At 39.5% G+C, this 9446-nt stretch overlaps 1 long non-coding RNA gene across 1 annotated transcript in view; it reads left to right on the forward strand.

Annotated features, from left to right (window-relative positions):
* Window positions 1-1104, forward strand: part of LOC119124636 — an 87962-nt gene extending 86858 nt beyond the window's left edge. Inside the window, exon 5 of the long non-coding RNA XR_005098305.1 lies at window positions 407-1104. This is a non-coding gene — a long non-coding RNA (uncharacterized LOC119124636). The remainder of the gene's footprint in view (window positions 1-406) is intronic.
* The last annotated feature ends 8342 nt before the right edge of the window (window positions 1105-9446 follow it).

Consider the following 9446-nt stretch of genomic DNA (forward strand, 5'->3'; position numbering starts at 1 on the left):
ACACTTGCCAAGGCTAAAACTTTTGGACTCAATCATACACAATGGCAGAGCAGAATGTCCTCAAAGTAAACCAAATTCTGTTGACTGTAATGTTCGTTGATCCAATCATTGATTGGATTGTCGAATTATTACGTTACACCTAATCCAAAAAATAGCATCAAAATCAGCTGATCAGGCCAATGAGATGGATGGAAAGTCTGTCCCGCAGATGTACCGTGGAAGTTTTTTCAGTTTGACTGTTTGTTCTGTACAATAAAGTGATTGTGCAATTTGTAGTGACTGGCAGAGGTTTATTTTAATCTTCCACCTAGCTTATAATTCAAGGTATCACTATGTGTTGTGCAAATTGTCTTATTCCACCATTACGGTTATTGTTTTAGAAATGTATTTACCTTTTACGTTACAGAGTACAGACTTCTTCTAAGGCCAAACAGTTGAAATTGGGGGGGGAAATCCAGCAAAGTATGCATTTGTGTTTGTTTGTCCATCTGTTCCTTAGTTAGCAGGCTACTTGCAGGTTTATAAAGGCTTATGAACAGATGGGAAGTGCCATATGCTGATTGGTCACATTATTTACTGGTTTGCTGTTTTGAAATGAATGCTGTGAAAAATGTTAATTATAAATACAAAGCTAGAGGAAGGCAATAAAGTAGGGTTTGTTGTTTTAAAGGTTCATGGACATTCAAGAGAAAGCCTATTATCAAAGTACAATTGCAGGAATCTTTATAAAAAAAATAAGGCACAAGGCATTATTAATGCATTGTTCAATAACATACGAATGTTGTAAGCCTGACACTCAAGGCACAAATTAAAATGTGTTGTGAGCAGGATGACCTGTCTCCCATCTGGTTGCAGTGCTCTACATTATAGACAAGATGCACATGAAGTCTTCATATTCAATGCATTTGTGGCCCATATTTTTGTAAAAAGAATCATAGAAAGGCATACATCCAACTCTATCGGGGTTACATTTGCAGATGTGCAGAAGATACTCTGATATGATAAAATGCGTTGAAGCTGGGTGTGACCCGGAAACTGTTTTTTCACCTCAAAGTGGCTTTACCTCCCTCTGCTCAAGTCAATAAAAAAGGTCAACTGTCATGATCTGATGTTGTTAACTTTGTTTAGTTTAGATTTCGTTGAGTTGTTTCATGTTTTTTCCTTTTCACATCTTGTCAACTCGCTAGGCTTACGTCTTCACCTGTTCTTGTCAGTCCTGTTCCTTGTGTCAGCCAATCATCTCCCTGGAACCAATTAATGTCTTGTCCAGGTGGACCCCCTTGTCTTGTCTACTTGGATTTAGTTTGCTGGTTTTGTTCATTCTTGCTGGGTTCATTGTTGTTGCTATCATGTTTCACATAAATCTAGTCTAGCTATGTATTCTGCTAAATGTAGTCTGTTTTTTGTTACTTTAATTGTCTTGAGGACTGAATTGGCAATTCAGACTCAGAACGGAGACAGGGACGATAACCACCGTTTTATTCAAATTGGACTTTATTTTAAAAGCTTAGTTAGAAATCAAGTTATTTAAAATGGTAACACACTGAAGTCGTAGTTATCACATCTGTGTCACACTCAGGAGATCTGAGCACCAACCTCCATTTGAGCGTCTCAGTGTGAAGTCCCTGTCCTTTTGTGACTTTTATTGCTACATGTGTCGCTTCCTAGCTCCCGCTCGGTTACATTCCCAAAAACCTGCATTTTGGGTGAAGACTCTAAATTGCCTATAGGTGTGAACATGAGCGTGAATCGTATGTGTACAATCCCCAAATGGAGTATAACTGAGACAATAATATGGACAAGCTGCATCGTAAATGAATAGATGCTTGTTGTTAAGAAATTTCAGAAACTTGACTACGATTGGACATTTGGCAATTTTACACTAACAATGGAAAATACAGTTTCATATGTTCAAATGATGTTAAAGTAGATAAAAATGTAAGCTCGGATGCCAAAAATGAGCCAAAATAATCTCGTTTTCCAAAACGTCAAAACTATAGTAATTAAATCATTGCTTTCTCAGGTGACAAATGTTAAGTGGAGATCAGTGCTCTTTGAGGACTTCACATTGAATTTATTTGTTGACATCATGAGGTCTTAGATTGACTTCTCCTAACTCAATTCCAGGGCCTCTTAATTGTGAAATTGTACTATAGCAAGTCAGCCTTGCCCCACCTAACAGTTGTCCCACGTTATCACAGGATGTACATACATTAGATACTGTATAGACACCCTGACCCCTGCCCCTCGCTGTGGACTGTAGATTACGTGGGCTGGGCACCTCTCCTACACCCATTTATCTTTCTTTCACCTCCCTACAGCTCCTCTCCCCTTCCCCCTCTGTAATGTCTCAGCTGTTCTTTGCAGCCAGGCCTCGCCGACTGAGTGCCTGCTCTGTTATGGGTTCATTGGGCTGGTATGCAGCAGGAATCTTTGGATCAAGGTAATTTCACACTGTTCAACTTTTTCCCAGGCTGTTAAGCCTCCCGCTACCTCTGTGCCACTCTGAGTGGGGGATAGGGAGCAACACATGTAGCCATTAAATACACACAGGGGTTGGCGGGCCTGACGCCACCAACGATGTCAAAGATTTTGCCTGTACATTGGGGTTGCCATTTCTGTGCACAAACAGTGAACTTAACATCTTGACCAAAAAAACAAAATATCAATAAATGAAAAGGAAAGCTTACAGGTCTCCAGTCAATGACATCACAAATTCAAAAAAGTGTAGAGGCACTTAGATGATAACTTCTGATATCATGTAACAGTTTCATTCATGACATAGGACAACAGAGCATCAATTCATCCTCTTTGAAACATAAGCGCTGACCACTTGGCAGGGTGCTGCCATTTTCAAATTGCCTGACCGGAGGACGTGTTTTGATTGGTTACTGCTCAACATAGGGGGAATTTTGTTTGTAGCAAATTTTATACTATGCAACTAATTGTTCGGCCCGAATATAGTATATCTAGAGTGTTTGTCACTGTGGACACAATTCTAATTCAGTTATTATGCCCAGCCCTAGTCATGACCTGGCAAATTTGGTAATCCCTGAGCTAGATTATATTTGGACAAAAGTATACCAGTGACGTGTCCTTTACTCTCACGGTGTTTTTGGCTCCACTTGAAGCTGCAGCTATGTGTCTCTAAGAGAGGTTTCTGGAATGTTCCGATGTTGTGTTTTTGGCTGTCGTCAGTCCGTGTTAATTTGTTGTCGACCTCTCTGGTGGATGCGCTACAACTCAATTCATTTAATCCCTTCATCCCCAAGCAGACGTGAGTACCTGATGCACATGCAGATGGAGGGAAGCCCACTAAGAATTGTTGCAGTAATCTTGTTCTCATCTCTGCTAAGGGCACCCACACATCCCATGTGCCATCTGTTACCATCTGCACACGGATAGGAAAACGGGGCCAACAGTAATTCCACTTAGTGTCATATTCACATGTTAGAGCTGTTGCACTCTCAGGTGTTGACTTGGTTTTGCTTAGGGCGGGGGTCTTCTGAGCACATTGGTTATTTTGGTAACTCTTCCCTCTTAATTGAAAACTTGTTGTGATGGTGACTCCAGCAAAGCAAACCATATAGAACATGTGTGCGTTAGGGTGTGCCTTTATGTTTTTCATATCGTCCCCCCTGAAAAATAAATCCACATATAGAGACAACATGTTATAAAAATATATATCAGAATGAATAATTGCATATTCAAACTGTGACTTTATGATTTTGTCTAACAAAAATCCTCAGGCTTCATGCTAACATACCTTATGATTACGGGTTATGAGTAGATTATGAGAAGAATGCAGCTCAGTCAGCTTGATGGCAGTCAGGCAATTCAACCTCAATTCAAGTCAGCCGCCACTTCCCTGCTTTTGATGGCCAAATTTCAAATAAAAGCTTAGCAAGGCATTGCTACCCACATTCCGTCCTATGTGTGTGTTTTATTGCAAAGTTGAGTTCTAATAAAATGACGTATCAACACATTATCGTCTTTAAGTTCATCCATGAGGTTGGTTTGGGATAAAAATGAGCACCAAACGACAACCTATGTTGCTCATTTTAGGACCACGGCAAACAATTTTATGTGCACCCTTGTTGTTAATTAGCATAGACGGGCTAACCAAAATTTGCATTTATGTTACTCCTACTTTAACACACACAGTGCATTCGCACACACAGAGAGCATACAACAATGCTCACTCACTATAGTGTATTCTCTCTTCTCTTTACATTTAAAATTAATTTTAAATGACAAAACACTGAAGGGCATCCTCCTCTTTATATATTTGTGTAAAATCCTAATTTAAAAATGACCTAAAATCACAATACAGCAGGCAGCATCAACAATGCACCTACAAATATGGCCGCTGTCACAACTATTTAGAATGGTTGATTTATTTTTATTTTTTTTGAATGGTTGCTTAATTGTGTGATTGGTTCCATTAATCAGTTGCCGGGCTGAGTTATTGATTGATTATTGAGTTAGTGAAGCCCATCCACAAGCTCACCATAACTATGTTTTACTCTAAGGTTGTTGTCGTCGGGGGTGGAAGTCCTCAGGATGTGTTGATCCTTCCGAACTACCAACAGACACAATTTTCCAACATTCTTGGGAGTTTTTTTGCACAAAAATGCAGTTAGTGCTCCAAGGACTCAGCGGGATTAACAATGCCTTTGTTCTGTGTGTGCACAGTGAAAGAAGGGCTCGCAATAGGCTGGAACTTTGCTGTGGTATCAGCAAGCAGCTGTTGCATGAGTGACAAAGTCAAGGGCTGGTGATAGGAACATGGGAAAATCCTGGAAGAGCTGGAGGCGAAGAGACAGCGGCGGCGGCAGCTGAGCTGAGCTGAGCCGCGCTGCAGCCTTCACTCGGGTGCAGGACAGAACGTGGCAAAGACAAAAGGACAGCACTTTGCCTTTCAAGACACTACGAACAATATTAAGCCTCTCAGCTCATTGGTTGGATTGTTCAATGGCAGCATTAGAGACTGTTAGTGGGGTCCAAAAGACCTGGAGAGGAATGTGAGGGGAGGAAGGGTGTAGGAATAAAATGGGGGGCTAAGAGGAAAGGTAAATGAATACCAGACGGGTTGTTTCTTGGGTAAAGTAAAGCCACATCTGCCAGGCGTTATTGTCCCAGCGACTATGCGGGGCAACTTGTGCAGCCGCCGTTAATTGAGGACGATTATCGTCACCGTTGTGATGATAATCTGCACAATGTAAGGCTTCATATCATGGTTTGGAACCTGCGATGCCAGAGTGAACGTTAAAATCCATTACTGAGAATGACAATAAATCAATCAGTATAGGTAGGATGTTTTCAATACCCTGTCTATTGACAAAGAATTCATTCTTAGATTTCCCATGAACAACTATCTCCAAACATTCCCAAGTTTTTTGTGCTTTATTTTCATATATATGTGATCTAATTCAGACATGCTGGATGGTTTTCATAAAAATATTTATGTGACTATACAGTGAGCCCTCGTTTTTCGCGGGAGATGCGTTCCAGAACCACCCACAAAATGGAATATCCATCACGGCACATTGCTCATGGCGTGCCCCGCGCCATCAGGGCACATTGCAGCAATCCCGAATTCTGGACGGCAGTGGTTTTTTCCAACGTGTGCGGCAGCCAGCCACGCACCCAACGATTTTCCGCAATGACCCGCATTGCTCAGAGGCACTATCAACGTGTATTTAAACGCCGTTCTCCCATCACCTATAAACTCGCGAAGTAGCGCATTCGCGAAAGATGAAGCGCGAAGTGGCGAGGGATCACTGTATTGTCTTACCATTGGCTGACCTCTTAAGAATTTTCATTTATTTTGACATTTTATTCATTTCTGTTGTACAAAATTTTATTAGTCGTGATGCATTAGGCCTTGTACTTTATTATGGTGCAAAGAAATGGAATCCAGGTGATTTCTTTGTTTTTAAATATTTTTGGAAAACCATGATGAATGAAGAAGTCCAAATCAGCCACATTTCTTTGCATTTTCAATGTAAAGGACCCCGAAACATTCAACTGGAACAGTCTTCCTTTTCACCCTTTAGTGGGTGGGGGGGCAATAGTCACTGTTGTTCATATTCACATTGGGACTGAACTGTAGATAAGGTCGAGCAAGAAATGTTGCTGTTATCTGTCAAAATAGACTTGTCTGCATTCTTCGTTGTCTGTATTGTGTGAACACATTAATATGTATGTTTTCCTTCATCTGGTTGTAAATCCTTCAGTATGCTAGTGAAGAGTGTTGATTGGTAAACAAAAAAGGATCCTCCCCATTGTGTGTTTCAATCAATGAATTAAAATAGAATGAAAAAGCCGCCACAGCTGACATTCCAGCTAAAGGAATTGAGGGCTCAATAATGTAAATAAAAGGTGTTAAACTGGCCAGCAGGTTTCTTGCATTTCAGACTGTTACATGGTGTTCCCCTTGCCTAAAACGTGCTTGATTTCACATGTAAAATCCCCACTAAGCATCACACAGTCAACACAATCAACATCTTTCCTTTTGCTCCGTCTCGTTTTATTTTTGCGTTCAGCTGTTGAGATATGGGATGTCTCAAAGAATTTGGGAGGATGTGTTTTCGTGAAGAATTTCTGAGGGAGTCTGAGGGAAGTCTGCAGGCAGGGCGCTCAATGCCAAATCTGAACAGCAGCCCCGTGCAGGGGAAAAGCACCAGAAGAACAGGTGATTTAAGGGAAGATGCCAAATTTCAACACATCACAGGGAAACACTGTTGAAGATGAAAGGGAACAAATAATAGTATCAAGCCCAAGTATTTAGGGGAAGATAGGCTCCCTGCTCAGTGTCAGAATGATGTGTCAGTGCCTTGATATGCAAGTTATTTGGCAGTACTTCAGTGTACAACTCCACACAATTGTGTAGCGTGATTTCTACGTCTTTCTCTGGTATTGTCAGATTATAGTCATATTCTAATTGATACCTTTCGGTCTGAGGACTATAATTCCCCCACTCACTTGGAAATATTGACTCACTGTGTTTCAACTCTAGCTGGAGAATTGTGTTTTCCCTATTATGCTTTCATTTAAGACTGGCCTTGTTTTTGTTCTCATGTTTTTATTGGTATAACGAACTTTTTTTGTTATTGTTTGGCATGCACATCTGCACTTGGTGAACCATGAAGCCATACAGCAAGAATGGGGAAATGTGAATGTGACAAACAAATGATATTAATGATGTCAACTAATAAGTAAGACAAATGAGTGAGGAGGTGATCTCTCATCAATGGGTTCTGTTTGTGTGTTACTGGATTGTTTTTCTGGTGATAAACTAAGGAGTGATATTTTTTGCAGCTGCTTAATTAAAGAGGAAATTAAAAAAAAAAAAAAGAGAATGTGGACTGAAATATTCTTCTTATTGAAACATGGGGAATATTTTTCACATTTCTAACATTATTTTAATACTGCTACATTGTGATACATATTTCTGGTGAAAGATTTGCTGTTGATTTTTATTCTTGCTGCTGATTTATTGTATTATTGTTGTCATTATTATTATTATTATTTTAGTGCTATTATTATTATCATTGTTATTATTATTAATTTGCTTGTGTTCTAATCTCGCAGAGTATTTCTACATTTATTTTGATTTGATTGCGAATACATTTTTCATGCTTGTAGAATCTGCACCAAATTGATATCAAACAATTTAATCAACTGTAAATTTAAGAAATGAACATGTGTGAATTTAAAGACCTAAAATATTCATATTATTGCTCCAATTTTGTCACTATCAAATTGTGATTAATTTGAGACCAAGAGGATTCAACAATCATTCACTGATTATAACTAAAGAAGATATGTCTTGTTAGAAAAAAATATATAAATTACAAATTCAGAGAATAAAGAATCATTAAAAGGAGCATAATATTTGAAAACATCCAAGAGTTAAATTATTTGATAAAAGACATCATTGAGATCCAGGTGGGGCTTGAAATGAATCATTTTTTATTATGTCAAATGCATAAATATTTATATTTTCTTTGCAAGCTCCATGCATTATAATTCTCCCAGAAATGTGTTTTTTGTTTCCTATAAATTCTTAATGGAATTTGCAGGGTTTAAAATGAAATAAAAATGTGAATGGGGAGCCCCTGCATGTCAGGTATGCTCCCTCCATGCAGACTTGTCTGTGGGTATTTTCTTTTCACATACCTCAGCTGATCTTATCTATGCAAACGAGTGTGGCTACAGTTTGGCAAACACCTCAGAACAAAACGGACGAAGATAAGAAAAGAAAATGGAAATAATTTGCACACATTGTTTATTTTTGCTTTTCAGGCTACAGTGGCCACCAAGACCTTCTTAAACTGCAATATTTTCCCATGATTACATACATTATAATCTTTTTTACAGTTGTGTGACTTTGGAAACGCTAAATATAATCTAAGAGATTTTCTTATCACCTAATATGTTTTAGAACACCGTCAGTGTGGCATGTACTCAAGTGAGCTGCTGTCATCTTTCTAGCTCTCTCGGTAGAGCTCTGATGAATTCCCCACCCGATTTTCCTCATCATTTCTTCTGCTCCCGAATCCGATTGTCATGGTGATCAAAAAAGAACAATCATCCATGACAGGGACCCGCGGGGAATTTAACTGTAAAAGTATGGTGATGATGACTCACTCCAGTTGAAAACCCCGAATATTTTTATCTCGTCATTCAATACATTGTTTACTTTTTTATCACAATACTTTTTCGGCTTTTAAGATTTTTTTTTTTAATCCACTTAAAAAAAAACTATACAGAAAACATACCTCTTATTGTTCGAATGTGCTCTTGCGGCGTGCTGCGCACTTAAACTTTAGTTTAATTTTTGTATTGACTGTTAGGTTCTTAGTAAAACGTCTGACCGCAAATGCCAGAAAGCTTTGACGTGTCCTAGCAAAGATGTGTTACAGCTTTATTCTGATATGCTGAGTGAACGCTTCCGCCTGTGATGTGCCTTACGGTGTTCCTTCATGGAACTGCACAATGGGGCGTGGGCGCCTAGGCACATGTGTAATTCAACCACGTGGTGCTTACATGCATTTAGGAACACACACACACACAAATGTAAACACCAAAAACTTCAATGTATTATTTTGTTTAGCCAATTCGCTCCTGGTTGCAGTTTTCCAGCAGACAAGCTCTGACATGTCAAGGTATGCAAATGAGCAAATAGGGGGTTGCATATCCTCCAATTTGCATGCGGAGAGATGACTATCGGTGTGCAAACAGCCGCAGGTGTGATCCATGCAGGTGAAGGAAGCGTCTGTGGCAGCATGGGACGCTCGGACAGTTTGGAGCACCTGCTTCCAACAGCGCACTTTTTTGTCGCTCTTTTCGTTTACATTCGTCAGAGTTGAAATATATTTCAGGAGCATCACTTAACAGTTCACGTCTGCTCTGTTATTGGTGTCAGATGTTTTTAGAAG

This window comes from Syngnathus acus, chromosome 6 (genome assembly GCF_901709675.1).
Source record: "Syngnathus acus chromosome 6, fSynAcu1.2, whole genome shotgun sequence".
NCBI lineage: Eukaryota > Metazoa > Chordata > Actinopteri > Syngnathiformes > Syngnathidae > Syngnathus > Syngnathus acus.